Source organism: Ursus maritimus, unplaced genomic scaffold, assembly GCF_017311325.1.
Source record: "Ursus maritimus isolate PB19 unplaced genomic scaffold, ASM1731132v1 scaffold_9, whole genome shotgun sequence".
NCBI classification, from domain to species: Eukaryota; Metazoa; Chordata; class Mammalia; order Carnivora; family Ursidae; genus Ursus; species Ursus maritimus.
The window spans coordinates 72355151-72370757 of NW_024427107.1; positions in this window are offsets into that span (position 1 = coordinate 72355151).

Genomic DNA, 15607 nt, shown 5'->3' on the forward strand with positions numbered 1-15607 from the left:
AGGAAATACATTTTCATAAGTCAGCAAAAATCAAATAATTTGTACAAATATTTGGGGAAGGACTCATCCCTGTCTTTAGAAGTGGGAGATGTCAAAGATCGGAGATGTTTGGTGATGTTTATTCTAAACTATCCAAATATTATCACTATACTCCAGCTGCGGGGGGCAGAGAGGTAAATAAATGCCCATTCCTGCAGCCTCGTCGTTACCGTGTGGAGTGCAGTGGGCGTTAGCAGTACGAATGGACTCTCCCGGTGGAATGTTCTGGTTGATGCGGTGTGGGGGAGAGAGCATGGAGTGTGGAGTCAGGCAGAGGGTGGTTTGAATCCTGTCCAAATTATCAGCAATCTGCAACCTGAATGAGGTGTTCCAGCTCTTGAGGCCTCGGTTTCTTCCCCTATAAAATGGGGATGTGAAATTTAACCAGAAGCCCTCTGGGATTCAATGCCCTGGTCTTGCATAATTGTTCCGGACACACCACAGGTCCTCAGCATATGGGATTCCTCCTTCTACCTGCTTTCTCTAGCTAAAACCCAGCTCCCATCCATCCCACCCCACTCCACCCCCAGTTCTGTACTCTTTTGGGCCCTGGGGCAGTTCGGGTCTACAGATGCAGTGCCTGAGGGAAGCACTGGCTAATAATAGCTTATTTTAGAGGTGGCTTTAGGAAGCAGGAGTGAAGGAACAGAGAAGGGGACATGGAGAACAAGAAACCCATGGGAGAGTGTGTCATGGAGGAGGCCTTGGTTTTGTTGGGCCATCTGAGATGTGTCCAGATTGCTTTCCAGAAACGCCCCTCTGAGAACAGAGGGTCGGCGCACTGACCCACTGATGGAGGGTTACTCCAGAGATGTACCCTCCACACCCACCCCCAATTCTTCTGGACTCTGCACAGAAAATAGGAAATACAGAAGTCCTTCCGAGTTCAGTCAGTTGTTTCTACCATTGTCCGACACAGCTATGGCCAAAATCAGACAGGAGTCAAGGGTATTTGACACCAGGACCCAAATCACCTGCTACGTAAGACCTATGATGACTTCATTCACATGATTCATCTCCTGTCTCTTGGCTGTAGAAACAGATTTGAACTCTGGCTGCATTACTTAACAGCTGAAATGCCTCTTTTAACATTTCAAGCTTCAATTTCATCCACAAACTGGGAGGAATTAGTGTGCATTGAAAGAGTTAACCATGATTTGATAATCAGGAGAGTGCCAGGGAGTAGCGAGAACCCCCACGTGCTGTGTGTTGTTGTGGGCATGATGGGCAGTGGCCATGTGACAGTAGTGGCTTTAGTGGTGGTGATATCAGGAGCATTGGAATTTGCTAGAACCCGAAGTTTTACCTACAATCCAGCCCTCTCTGGAGCCCGGTTCTGCAAGGTGAGGTCTGCAAATCAGCAGAAGCAGCCTCAGCTGCAGGTCAAGACTCCCCACTCCCTGCTCCCAGACCTAGGGCTCAGGATCTGCACAGTAGCAAGATCCCCTGGAGATCTGCTTGCAGATTATGGTTTGAGAAGCTGCTGGGCTAGTGGGAGGTCTCTAGGCTGGTGAGGGTTAGAAATGAGGGCTTGGGGACTGTTTAACCAGGGCGACGGAGAGAGAGGAGGGAAAGGCAGGCGTTTCTAGGCTGTCATCATCTTTTCTTTTTCCTTCCAGGATCTGTGGGGTGAAGTGATCCCTGAAGCGGTAGACTCAATGCACCTGGAACTCAGGTTAGGCAGGAAGCTCTAGATTTGCGAGTCATCAGCATACGGTAATAACAGCTAGCATTAATTGGACACCTTTGATATGGCAGTAATGGGCAGGCCCTTTCCATGCACTGTCTCCTGGGATCTGCACGACGTGGTATGGTATGGTTATCAGCCCATTTTACAGATGAGAAGGTTGTGATGTGCGGAAGTAATTTTTTTACTTTGGTCATTCAGGTAACGAGTGGAGGAGAGAGAATTCAAAGCCAAGAAGGCAGAGATGAGAGCATTTGCTCTGCCCGGTGATGCTGGTTTTACACATAGAGAGCCATGAAATTTCTAGAACATTCATGTCAATTAATTGTTCACTAAGAAAGGTCACATGTCCTCCATCTTGTTATCTTTAAACAGAAACTAGCATTGTTGTCTTCCTCTTTTGCAGATGAGAAATCTGAGGGTCAGATAGCTCACGTGAGCATGGGAGCTCCCATAGCTAGCAAGTAGTAGAGTGAGTCTGCAGACACTCCACCACAGACCTGAACATGGCTCAAGTCTCTGAATATAGTGATGTGAACTGCCTATTCGATATCCATTTCCTTCCTCTTTTCTTATAAAACCCTGATTTTATTCAGCATGGCAAGGTACCCAGCCTCAGGTATTGAATAATGATTGATTGAAACTCATTATGACATTCTGTTAATCATAGCATGGCATTCCTCTTTTTCTAACCTCCCTTTCAGATAGAAGGGCTTTGGTAATGGATGTGATAGCTGGACTGACAGCAGCCATTTTGCAACCATGAAGCAACTGGTAAGAATGTCAGAGAAAACAATTAGCAGGAGATTTGGTCTCTCCTATCATGACCAAGCAGCCCAACCAACACTAGGAGCATTCTACATGCAGGCCTCTTATGCCTCCCCGCAAAAAAAAAAAAAAAAAAAAAAAAAAAAAACCACCAAAAAAACCCACTATTTTTTTTTAGATTTATTATTTATTTTAGAGAGAGAAAGAGATAGAGAGCACATGGAGGGGAGGACAGAGGGAGAGGAAGAGACAATCTCAAGCAGGCTCTGCACTGAGCATAGAGCTCAATCTCATGACCCTGAGATCACAACCTGAGCCAAAACCAATAGTTGAACACTCAACAGACTGCACATCCAGGCCCCTCAAAACTTATTTTTAAGCCACTATTAGTCTAGTTTTCTACATTTGTCTGTGAACATATTCCTAACTAACGCACCCTTCTAAAAACGAGGATAGTGGTTGGTTTGATTCAATGGAGCCTCTGTGAGAAGAGTGTGGAACACACATTCAGCACTCAGTAATGGTGGCCATTATTATCTTACTGTGGGCTCTGCCTGAAGTCTCAGAAGCTTTTCCCATTTCCCGGGCTTATGGCCTTCTCCATGGGTCTCCTCCAGTCAGAGTTGATCCCCAGCCAATTAGTCCTCAGCTTTTTTTTTTTTTCCCTAGAGAGAGAGGGCCCCCATGCATGTGAGTGGGGTTTTGAGGGAGAGAGGGAGAGGGAGAGAGAGAATCCCAGACAGACTCCATGCCCAGTGCAGAGCCCAACGTGGGGCTCAATCCCACCACCCTGAGATCATGACCTGAGCCGAAATCAAGAGTCAGATGCTTAACTGACTGAGCCACCCAGGCGTCCCAGCCCTCAGCATGTGAACTCATCTCTTTCCTATCTGGCATGCATCATCTTGTCAGCCTGTCCCTAAGGCTCTGCCAGATGAGGGTGGGAATGTTCTAGAGAGTTTCCCAGAGAATATATAATGGAGGTCTCCTTCTCCCACAGCCATTACTGGTACCTCCGAATGGGCTGGTCCTGGTGAATTTCAGACCCAGGATCCATTTCCAGAGTGATGTCAACCGAGGCTTTGTCCTTTGGGTGCAGAGGGGGAGTGAGGAATGGGGCCTCCCATGGGTAGAGCCAGACAGAGTTCTCTACTTTGGTACCACCAGCTAGAATGCTGAGTGGTAATTTGTTCCTCCAAATATCTAGTAACTCCTTGTTTTTGAAACCTCATTTGTACTCCAGACATGTTTACTCTATGATTGAGGAAATGAAGGAATGAATCTTCAACTGCTTTTTTCAATTATCTGTAAAAATCTCCCCATAGAATCCTTGGAATCTTTTTACACACACCATGCCCAGATTCCACCTCATTATTCTCTTCCTTAAACTGCAGATGTTGCAAGAGAATGTTCTTTCTTGGGCTATTACATTACACAGGTTAGTACAGTGGCCAATTAGGAACAGTAGTGGTAATCAAAAGTATAGCAGCTTGATTAATGGGCATGCTGCACTTAACATTTCTAAATATTGAGCCATTGTGAACAGATGGAAACACCTTTCTCTGCAACATCTATATCGTCCCTTGTACAAAGATATCAACTAGCCCTTCGCAGATCATTGGGAGGTATAAAACTACAAAAAACAGCCCAGAATCAGAAAGGTAGAAAGAGAAGAAGCCAGAGAGGAGAGAGATTGGACGGTTCTACAGTCGCACCTGCTGATGGTGTCACCACCTCCCTAATGAGAAGAGATTTGAGTGAAGAAAAATAAAACTGCAAAAGATACTACATGCGAAATATACTATAGGATTCAAGTTAACTATGTATGCTTTATTTTTTGATACCGTTAATTCAATCTTAACTCACCTTTTGATGTCTTTATAAAACGCAAAGTAAAAGGAGCCTCTAGGTTGTAGATAATATGAATTGATTCACCTGACACTGAATAATGCCTTCAACATTCTAGTGCCCGTGTTGGGAGAACCAGCGAATAAATGAATGCTCCCCAAAGGTTTCTGAGAAAGACCTCTTCAGGGAAGGGGTATACTGCCCTGTACCGACAGTCTCCACTCCTTCCGTTGGGCCACGTGCCGAGCACGGTGGATGGGAAGTGGGATAAAACTCAATCCTTGCCCTCAAGGAGATGACAATCTGGGAGGGTAAGACAGACATACACACTAGCATTAGCCCCATGACATAAACGTCTGGAAGCTTTGTGCCCGACTCTTTGGGTGGAGTTGGAGATGGTGACAGTTTGGAAAATGTCCATAGAGTTGAGGCCTTTTCAATGGCGTCTGGAAGGAATGCTGGTGGTGTGACAATGGAGGCTGGTGGGGGCCGCTCTGTAGCCTTTGAAGGAGAATGAGCCTGTCATGGTAGTCATTTGCCAGGCTGTCAAGTGCACAGGATATCATAGGTGGGGCATTAGAGGTTGTGCCCTTGGACAGTTGAGTTTTCTTGGAGTGCGGGAGAGAATGGTAAAAGATGGCGGTGATGAGGCTTAGGTGGGGGTTTAAACTTGCTCCTGAAAGGTCTGTACGCCTCACCAAGGGGATCTTGTCTTGCTTCCAAAGGCTGGCAGGCATCCTGGGGGATGGAGTGGAATAAGAAGACCGGGGAGGCAGTGACTCTCTGATTGCCTCGGGGTTGAAGAGCTTGTGGCCCCTGACGCGGGGCTCTGATTCTCTAGGGTTGCCGATCTGGTAGGTGGAATCAACAAGATCTTTCTGCTCTAGCCTTTTAGAAAAGGTTGGGCATCAGGCTCTACTGCAGGGCGCTTTTCAGCTGATCCTTCTCCAACCACATTGGCAATGTGTGCACAGCTCCGGGCCAGGAGCCTCAATATGGATCCTTGAGAAAGGGCAAGAGAAAACCAAAGCTCAGGGGTCATAGGTAAGAATAAAGAGCCATGGAATAAATCAGGTCTTCCTTCTGACCTTGATGTTGCATGCTTTTTCCATAGATGAACATTGCCTGATACGGTTTTCTTTCCTTCTTTCCCTCTTTCTCCCTCTCTCTCCCCCTCTCTTTCCCTCCCTCTATTTTTTTCCCATTCATCCATCACACACTTACTGAACAGCATAAGCCCCCACCTTAGTCCCCCAGGGTATCAACTACGTGATGTAAATCTTCCAGCCTCTGAGTTGAGTTCAGCAAATATTTCTTGGGCAGCTTCTATGTTCCTGGCATTGTATACGCCCTGGGGATCCCATGATGGATGAGGTATGGGTCCTGCTCCCCAGATCTCTGTCCCATGCAAGAAATAGATGTACAAACCAGAAATTACAGTACACTGAGATATGTGCTAAGACGAGCTATGCACATACCCCCTGGGGACTTCGTTTCCCGCATATAGTAAAGTAGATCATTTATTTCCACACTATTTCCAGTTCTGACACCCCTGTGCACCGTGCTGTCAGAACGAAGAATCAGGACAGGCTAGGCTGGGTCTGCTAGCCTGCATTCATGCCCAGGTCGGGCACTCCTATTCTTCACCGTCTGCCTTTCAGAATTCCTCGTTAAATCAGGGAGAAAAAAATCTCTGAAAAGTTTATATTTTAAGTCTTAATGCCGTATGAAATAGTAATGGACCCTGCACAGAGAATTTCATTTGGAATTATGGAGCTCCCTTTGTCAGTGTATCAAAGATGTTTCCCGGCTGTGCTCAGTGCCTCGGAGGAGTGAATAATAAAACATTCCAAGAGAGGTGGTGAATATTTACATGAGGCAGTGAAAGTTTGATTCACTCATAAAAGAAGTTGAGGAAGAGGAAATTTAAAAGTATTGACATATGCATAGGAAAAAATAAAATAAACATTGAGGAGATCAGATGAAATGTTACAGTGGTTGTCTCTGGGAGGGGAGATTTTACCTGATATTTGTTTCCTTTTCCATATTTTTATGTATCTTCCAAAACTTCTGCAATGAATATGCACTGCTTATATTTTTAGAAGATACAAATCACTTTTTACAAAACTCCTGATGATTTGAAGATTGAATTCTGTTAATGGGCTTCCATCTGTCCAGACCTTTCCTGGGGGGATTCTGAATTACCTAGCGTGAAGCTTTTCTGATTCTATAGTGAAGCTTAAATAGGTTTGAAATAAATTTATGAGCAGATGTCGTAAGTAGGCAGAGATGCTTTCCCCTGTGCCAGGTGAGTGGAGGGGCCCAACTGCCGGGCTTCTGGAGAAGACCCCGCACCCTGGACCTGAGGTCCACCAGCAGCGTAAGCCTTCCCAGGGACTCTGCACCCGCTTGAACAAAATAGGTCAGAAGTCAGTCTGCCCTTGCTATCACAGATGATAATAATAATAATGAGCAAAGATAAACGTCTATTCCTTCCCAGTGCTCTCTCCACGCCCCTCTTTCTTCTATGTCCCTCACGTGTTAATTTATTTTGAGGATGGTTAGCACAACAAACCTAGGGAACAGGTTCAGAAACATCTGGGGCTAGTCATTTCAATTCTCTGGGCTCAGTTCTTTATTCTGTAAAAGCCGCACACTGCTGTGCTTGGTGATGAATTCGCCAGAGGCTGAAGCGTATGTGGGTGAACCGAACTCCCTCACCGACTCATTCGTTCCCGCCACAGATATTTCCGTATATTTAGTTTGGTCCTCATTTTAAAGAGCACCTGATACTCTTTTGGGGGGATGGTGATCCGCAGTTCCCCCGTTTCACTGCAATCCTGCAAAGATCCCAAGCCCGATCCATCAGAGACTTCTGGAAAGACCTTTGGACCAGGGTCTCTTCGTCTGGGATCACAGATGTATGTATGTGGTTGCCAAGCCGACGTCGGAGAAGGAGGCACGGCACGCTGGCAAAGAGGGGCAGGGCGGAGGGGGGGCTTTCACGGCCTCCATCCCTGGAGCCCTGGGGGCATTTTTTTTGACTCCTGACCACCGTAACTGCAAAGGACTATTTTATGATGTGACATGAGAGCTGGAAGGAAGGACACCAACACCTTGAAGACAAGGTGATTTTTATTTCCCGCTTCATGTTTTTCCTGCATTTTAAGAAGTGTCTTCTAAAGATCGTGTCCTACGTTTACAGTTAGAAGAAATTAAATGTCAGTGCTTTCAAGGCTGCATTGGGAGAGCTGTCTCGGACACTACCGTGCCTTGGTTCTGCCGGCACCAACGGAAAAGAACTGGGGCTTCGGCTGCAGGACTTTAGAACGGCTCTTTCTCCCTCCCAATCCCATTGAGGGGCTCTGCCCGTACCATTCTCAGGCCGCACTGGACAGTCCTCGGCATCCACGTTTGCACCGCCCTTCCCATTTCAAGCTCACTGGGTGCCTTGCGTTTGACTTGTTTGTTCATGCCTCTCTCTCCTGAAAGCTCCCTGGGTCCCCAGCCCAGGGGCCTGGGGCCATTGGAGGCCATCAGCTCCCTGTTTGTTGAATGTAGGAGGCGCAGATCCCACCGTCTGGCTCACATCCCACCGTTCCAACCCCCTTCTCATTTGCCTTCTCTTATATGGGCTGTAAAGTTAACAATTTTATGTCCCAACTTCTTGCAAAGTTAGGAGGGGCCAGATAACACACTCCTCCCCAGGCAGATGGTGGTGGAGGTCCTGGGAGGGGCTCCACTCCCAGGAGAAAGAGCAAACTCTTAAGAAGAAGAGGTGATGAGCCACTCTGCTCTGTCCCTGTCTTCTGGCCAGTGTGGCTGACATCCGCCCACAGGGCACCAGTGGCAATCATCGTGCATCCATGAGTCACCAAGGACAAGGAGAAGAGTCAGCACGCGGGAATGGCAGAGCCTTCGTGGAGGAGACTGGGTCCCTGCCACTCTCACTGTGAACTCACACTGGCCTCAGCCACCTACCACTGGGTTTCCGGTGTTGGGAGAGATAGAAATTCTATTTGTTTCCACCACTGTAGTGAGGTTTCTGTTAACAGGCAGCAGATCTCCTATCCGATGCTGTGAATGGATGAGGGAGAGAAGAGAACAGATGGGGTGCAGACAGGGCATTGGGAGGGCATCAGCGTTAGTTCTGGTCCCATGCCCCAGGTCAAAGCCTATGTTCCTGGTGTCCCTGGACCTACTCCATGACAAGACCAACTGGGGTTCCCTGTCAATCCAGTGTCTGACCTTTTGTCTACAAAAGCTTTTGTTTCCGTGTCAGCAAAAAGGATGCTAAGGGTAAATCTTGATATCACCCTCATTGATGAATGAAATGTTGATACCTGGAATTGCAGAAACGAGTCGTAGCCACTTGAACAAAATCATCCCAACTATCCCAGTGAAGAATACTGACTCAGGGTCACATAACAACTTGTGGTGGAGGGAAGCAGGGGTCCTGATACTCTGACACTCTGTCCCCATCCCTGCCATAATGGTCCACTAGTAGTCAAGAGGGGCAGAGAGTAATTAAGGAAGCCAAGAACTTACCGAGAAAGATAATTTTCCCCCTTACCCAACAAGAGTCTTTGTACTTCTGTCAGTCCATCTAGGGATGGTAGGAAAGAAGGACAGCCATTTGGGTTGCAAATAATCAAAATAATTCCTCTCGCATGGGTAGATCATGAGGGTTTCCCAAATGCTGCTCACTTCATATTTCACACGGTCCTCACAACCCTGTGGAGTGAGGAGAATTAGCTCTCCTCCTTCACAGGTGGAGAAACCAGTCCTCCGAGATCACTGGCCCAGTATCCCTTGTCAATGAGCCATCACACTGGGAAGAACCCCGAGAAACGTGCGACAAGTCTTAGGATCCAACACGGGAACTACCGACAGACCAAAGGACTTTTGAATGATGGTGTATTCTGAAAAGTGTGTGATTTGAGATGCCTGGGTGGCTCAGTCGGTTAAGTGTCCAACTCTTGATTTTGGCTCAGGTCGTGATCTCAGAGTGGTGGGGTCGAGCCCCACACCGGCTCTGTGCTGGGTGCAGAGTCTGCTTGGGATTCTCAAGAAAAAAAGAAAAGAAAGTGTGTGATTAGATTTTTTAAATCAAATTCTTCTTACCCTCTTCAGTCATGGTTTAATTTCAGAGTGGCTCTGTCTTTATTTCCAATTGAGCTTGAAAGAGTTGAGCTCTGCATTTTTATTGTTCTTACTCATATTTGCCGATCCCCTCCTTCCTTTCCTCTCCTACCAAAGATAATATAGTAACAGCCCCTTGTCTAAGGGAAACTACAAAAACCCAAATCCTTTTTGTAAAAAATGCACAGAATGTTTTATGAACTCTTCAACGGCCAGGCCAAGGTGTGCCTTTGTCTGAATCGGAAGTTACAGAGGCTGAAGAGAGAGAAAGAGAATGTCAATGGGGCGTTGGCGACAGCCGTAGGGGCTGCTACACTTCTCCACAACATCTCTTTTACAAACCTGCCATGATGTGCCAGGCACATAGAACCTATTCATTCCTTGCCTGCTTAAATAATTAGGGAAAAATAAAATATGCATTGCTTTATTGGGAAGCCACCTTTCTTTTTCTCCAGGTGGTCACCATGCAATCTAACATCCCCCCGAGACACTTGATACAAATGCAACATATTTCCTTTCCGTCTGTCTAATCCTTGCATTTCCTGGACATCACCAGGGTTATTGATTCTTGGACCAGTGCAAATGTTGATGGGATGTGTCACACTCTAAGGAAATGTCATTGGGAGGAAACAGATCAATATGGCTGATTAATCACATTACAGGGAAACCTGGAATAGAACGCTGGGATCATTGGGTGTGAAGAATGGATGACCACAGGAAGGCAGTGCGGCGGGGACAGTCCCAGGCCTCTGTCCTACGTCTTCGGGGACCTCTCCACTCTCTTCAGGTGATGGAAATGACAGGAGTAGATATAGGAGCAGGACTAGCAACAATGACGATGATGGTGATGCTGATTGAACCTTGTAGAGCTGTTTTGTGAACTATTTGAAAGAAAAACTATTTGAAATTAAAAACCCTAGATTTAGGCATTCTTTTTAATTTGAAATTAAAAACCCTAGGTTGTTGTTTTTTTTTAAAACCCTTAACCTAGGGAACTGCTAGACCACTCTTGTTACAGAAATAAATGTTAGCTGTTATGATTCGAGTTATGGAAAACTCTCAAACAAGATGAAAAAGCAAGAGCTTTGGAGAAGAGTTGGGTGTGATATGGGAAGACCTCTGTCCCTGGAGCCATGAGAAAGGCGATCCTCGGCAAAGAGCACTGAGCTTGGAAGCTTCTTGTCTGTAAAGCCAGACCCAGGTGCTGTTCGCCTTTGCTCCCTTGGACGCCATCCCCTTACTCTTGGGGCGCTGAGTTTGACTCCTGCCGTTATGGTCAGAGGGGGCTCTTCCTTTCTCCAAGGACATGCAGAGACATGTTGAGATAACGGTTCTCTAAATGTCTGGGAGCCAAGGGAAACATTTTGTATCAAATGGACAGAGGGCAAATAGCATTCAAATACACTCCCTTCATTCCACCTTTGGTCAGGAGGCCACTGAGAGTAACAGCACTTTGACTGTCATTGTCACAGGGGCAAGAAGCCTGCCCGCATTCCCAGCACAGTGAGTAACATATAAGAAATGCTCCAGAAATATTTATGGAAGAAAGGAAGTGAGGAAGGCGGCATGGAGGGAAGAAACCTCAGGTGGCTGGAATGGGAAATGACTGAGAGCCCCAGACCCATTAACTATGTGACCTTGGCCACGTCTCCTTTCTGCTCAGAATGCCTTCACTTTGGAATTGGCTCTGAGCCATGAAAAGAACCACGGTAGATAAGACAAATAAGCTCATTTTCTGTTCCAGGTACAGATGTCTCCAATGTGATCTCACAATGGTATCGGCATGTTGCCTTATGTGGCCTCTGAAATTGGCAAAAGTTGACACGGAAAAAGGGTTGTTTTTCTTTTTTTTTTTCAAGAAACATTCAGGTGCTAGACTTATAGGTTTCCCAATCTTCCCTGGTCATCTCTCTGTAAGGATTATCAATGAAAGGGCTCGAACCAAAGCTATTCCAGTTTGCGGAAGTGGAGTGCAAAGAAGGGTGGGATACAAGGGTGGGGTCCTTCAAGCTGAGTGCACTGGGAATGTGAGGAAATCCCTCTTTGTCTAAGGATCTGAGTGTAGAGTGTGAGAAGTCAGGACCTGGTCTGATCCAGATCCTTCTGCCTCTGGAGCCCACAGTATGTGCCCCAGTCTGGAAACCCCAAAGACTGATGCCCTGTCGGAGAGGTGGAGATGGACTGCCTCCAGCAGCCAGAGCGAGGTTGCGGGCTGGAGGGGAAGCCGCCTGGGCTTTGGCTGGTACACATCCAGGCTACCGTCCTAGGTCAGCCCCTTAATGACTCTGAGACCATGAGCACCGCATGTGGCCAGTCTGAGCCTCCGCTCTCTCCTTGCAGAAGCGGGATGAAAACAGGGCTCCCCCAAGCAGCTGTAGGCTCGAGCAGGACAAAGTGGGTAAATTTCCTGGCACAGCGCCTGCCAAGAGCCAGAACTAACAGTAGCTCCCCTTCTAATGAAGCACGCAGCCTGGGCCAGCGGTCATGATCCAGCAGCAGGATGCCAGAGAAGCGGCAGGAGCTGGCCGTCGCTGGGTCTGCTAGCAGATGAGGGGGCAGAAGTTCGGGAGGGGCACCCCTTGCTCTCGGTCGCCGCGCCTTAGTGCCTGAGTCTGGACTGACCCGACTCGCTGCTTGGTCAGCCTGCTGCCTCTCCCACCTCTCCCGCTAGCACGGCCCAGTGTCCCCACCTGCTCCTCGGCCCCCATCCATGCCTTCCAGAAGGACCCAGCCACCTCCCAGGTCCGGGATGTTTCTCTATTTAATGTTTTTCTCTCCCACCTGATTCCAAGCCCTGTGGGGTCAGGGAGCACGCCTGCTGATGTCTGCTGTACCCCAGAGCCCAGCACAGTGCCTGATGTGTAGTGGGGGCTCCATGCTTTTTTTTTTCTTTTTTTTGCATGAAAGATATCAGTGAGTGCACCTGCGAGGACATAAAGGCATGCACGCATGAATGAAGAAATAACTCTTCGGGCCATGCTTCAGGCCTGCGGGAAAGGTGAGATTAGAAAACAGGACAGATCAGGAAATAAGGAAGAGCAGAATGGAGATAGAAGAAGCTTCCTGGGGACTGGTGTGCCTGGCTATGGAGGCTGCCGTTGGCACTGGAGACGGCAGGGTTCCCAGATGGAGTGGCCAGCCGTAGCAGGTGATATCATCCTGATAACGGCCCTGTTGAGAAACCCTTTCACATTTACTGAGCATGATGTCTGCGGGCCAGAGCCCAGGAACCGGTGAGCGGGACAGAGAAGTGCATTCCAGTTGGGGGAGGATGTGCAGGAAGACAGAGGGAAACCCAGGGTGCCATCAGACCCACAGTGGGGCACCCGACCCATTGGTGCGAAGCTCAGGGAAACGTGGCTGAGAGGGTCACTGAACTGAGTCTTCGGGTGTGCTGGCATCCTCTTGCTACAGAAGCAGTGACCCAGTCTCGGGCTCGCTCAGGGCACAGACCGGCCAGCACACTGCTCACGCCGTGGTCCCCGCGCTGTGCACCAGCAGCCCGGGCAATGCCGTGTCTGCTCCGTCAGTCCCGCGGGAAGCTCAGCCCTGTTTTCCCAGCGTGGTGTGAGTGCTCCCAGGTGGGGTGCTGGCCTTATGGGCCTTTGAGCCTACGCCACACCAACTGTGTACCCGCACATGACTTTACCTGTCTGCATTTGAGGGTTTTATTTGCTAAACTGCAGAAACACAAGTCCTGGTAGGTTTTTTCCTGTGCAATGAGCTAATGCACGAGAGTGCTACTGTTGGGGCTGTTGTTGTTATTCTGGCTTTATTATAATTTTATACTCTCTATGCTTATGCCTCAGGCAAGTATTGGATGTCTTTCTTCCTCTCTGCACCCGGCACCTACTTGCAGCCTTTTACTGCTCAGCTTGCAGAACAGAAACCAAACAGATGAGACCGCTTCTCTGTGAGGCGTCCGTGAGGCCGTCCGAGGTGCTAGCCTCGCCAGCTTCGTGCCCGGACAGTGCCAGCTTCTAGCAGGACTGTGACGTGGGACCCCAGGCTCTAGCAGGACTGTGACGTGGGACCCCAGGCTCTAGCAGGACTGTGACGTGAGTCCCCACCGGCTGGCAATCAGCAGCAGGAAGTATGATGCCCACCTTGAGCAGGGAGCCTGAAGCGGGACGAGGCCTGGCCTGTCGGCTTGTTCATTGACACGGCAGATCGCATCTTCTTGTCTCGTTCACTGCCCCCACTGCACCCAGAAGCCTCTGGGACACTGGCTCTGGCCAGGGCCTGGAGGACCTGTGGTCTGCGGCTGGAGGAAGAGGGGCTGGGGAGCTTGCAAACTCAGGTGGCATCTGTGGAAGGGAACCTGCAGGAAATGGGGCCAGGAGTGCGGAGCACCTGTGACCTGTTCTCTCACACGCGTCATTGGACACGAAGGTACCGCCACCTGGGCCCGAAGGGGGCAGGTTCTGTTTCTTCCCTGAGTCCTGGCTTTTGTCTATGAAAAGCAATGTCCCCCACGGTTGTTGCGATGTACATCCTTGCAGATGATGGAGTCCAGTTCGTGAGCTCCCGGGTGAAACACAAAGGGGGGGCAGTGAAGCGGAGTGACGCTCTTTATGTCCCATCCCAGCCTTCTGAATCCGTCTGGGGGAAGATAACCCCAGGGCAACAATTCTCTGTGCCTCGGTTTATCCATCTATAAAATGGGGGGGGGGAATGACATCTACTTCCACAGGTGCTGGGGAATGCGACGGCATGCACAATCCTTCCAGCACATTCTCCGGCACCTGAAAGGGGCTTAGCTGATGATTCTCTCTCTGCATCACTGAGCCTTGGTTTTCCTCATTTGTCAAATAGTGTGGTTGAGTTATAAGGTAAGAAGAATAAAAAAAGTCACCTTTTCTTACACCTGATTTTATCAAGAGGGTGAAGTCCAGAAGAGCTCCCATTTGGCCTCTGCAAGGTTTCCCGGGAGCTGATCTATAGGGGGTACTGGGATGGTGTGAATGGTAGCTAACACTTCTGGAGCACTTTCTAGAATCCAGGCCTCATGTGCGCAATGTGATACCTGACTTGCTCTTATAAAGGTGAGGTAAGGTAAGTGTTTGATCATCCCATTTTACAGACAAGGAGAGTGAGATGGAGATTCACATCTCTGGGAAGTGACTCAGTTGAAATCCAATCTTTGGATCTTACGCCCTCACACTCAGCCCTAAATCATCAGTAGAGGTTGGACGGGAGCCCTGGTCCTTAAATCCTTCCATGGGAAGCTGTTATAACTCGGGAACGCCTCGGGCCTGGCTGTCCAGCAATCTCTGAGCTGAGCACACACCCCCTTGGAATGCTCGGAGACATTCACAGGCACGGAGCGCAGAAGGCAGCTGCCTCCACCTTCCCAATGTCTTCAGTGCTCTTCGAAAAGTGGCGCACCTGGAAACATGTCTGGGCTCTGTCTCCTTTCCTTTCCCGCATCGCCTTTACAGCATTTCTGTTCCCACTTCATGAAAGGAAGCCATCGTCCTCCTTCATCCTGAACCCAGTCTCTGGGGCATCAAACAAAGAGAGGAATTCTGTAGATGCCAAGCAAAGCAGCTTCTGTGAGCAATGTGGAAGGTGGCAGCATCTTATTTCATTGAGGAAGCAACTGTGTGCAAGACAAGTCTCAGTTCTCCTTCTCTTTTTGTCTATTTATCTCCTATCTATCTATCTACGTATCTATCTATCTATCTATCTATCTATCCTCTATCCATTCATCCAGCCACATATCCAATCTCCCATCTCTCTTAAAATTTGATTTCAGGAATGAGAAGGTTAACAGAACTCGTGCATTAACACATCTGTTTGAATTTTAAAATAAAGTCAGACTTTCCCTCAGATAGTTAAGTTGGATGTGGCTGATGGGTTTGACAATAAGAACTAGCTTTGCCAATTAGGCTACATGGCAGGTATTTTCCATAAATTAAACGAGTTAAATCAGAGCCTCCAAGGTTTTGACAGATTAGATTTAAAACACTTGTACAATATTCTGGAATCGCACTGTCCAATTGGGCAGCCACTGGCCACGTGTGGTTTCTCAGCACTTGAAATGTAGCCAGTAGATGCACTTGATTATAAAATACACACTGAATTTCAAAGACTTAGTATAGAAAAAAGAACGCAAAGTAT